Source organism: Opisthorchis viverrini, assembly GCF_000715545.1.
Source record: "Opisthorchis viverrini unplaced genomic scaffold opera_v5_45, whole genome shotgun sequence".
Classification (NCBI taxonomy): Eukaryota; Metazoa; Platyhelminthes; class Trematoda; order Opisthorchiida; family Opisthorchiidae; genus Opisthorchis; species Opisthorchis viverrini.
In genome coordinates this window covers 1,312,034-1,312,696 of record NW_008751701.1, presented here as the reverse complement: position 1 = coordinate 1,312,696, position 663 = coordinate 1,312,034, and positions in this window count along the sequence as shown.

The window sequence follows — 663 nt, the reverse complement described above, 5'->3', positions numbered from 1 at the left end:
TGAATACGGCTAACATTAGAGTAGCATTCCAGAAGGGGAAGACTTTACACTCGGTGTTGGTGCATTTGAAGGATCGCCTTTCGGTTGGTAGGACTAGGAACTGTGTGTAAAAAATGAAATGTGACGTACGAAGGTTTACATAGGTCAGACAGCCAGGGAATTGCACACCAGAATCGGTGAGCATAAGCGTTCCATTAATAGACCATCGAGAAACGCTGATGAATACCATGCGACAGTCAAAGACTCGTTAATGGCAGGACATGCACTAGACACTGGGCTAGGAAAGATTTAGAAAATGTGGACATCCTGGGACGGCGTTTAAGATTCACACCACAGCGACTGGGGGCCGAGGAGGTGGAAATCGCCAAGCATCCCAGCATAAATAGAATAGAGGAGGTAGAACTTGCAAACGTGTGGAGAGCGGTCTTAGATCAACCGAGATGACAAGAGGTTGTGTGCAGTTATAAGCGAAAATGGTCTGGGTCAAAAAGTACAAAATCCATGAAGAGTAAGATCCAGCTAACAATCCAACCTAAAACTAACTGTCTTGGCACCTCTCGATAAACACAGGCGAGCAAAATCTGTGAGTGACCCCAAGAGGAATATTCCATTAAGGTGTCCTAGACTGAAAAAGCAAGGACGAAAAATCCGGGTTCAACATGA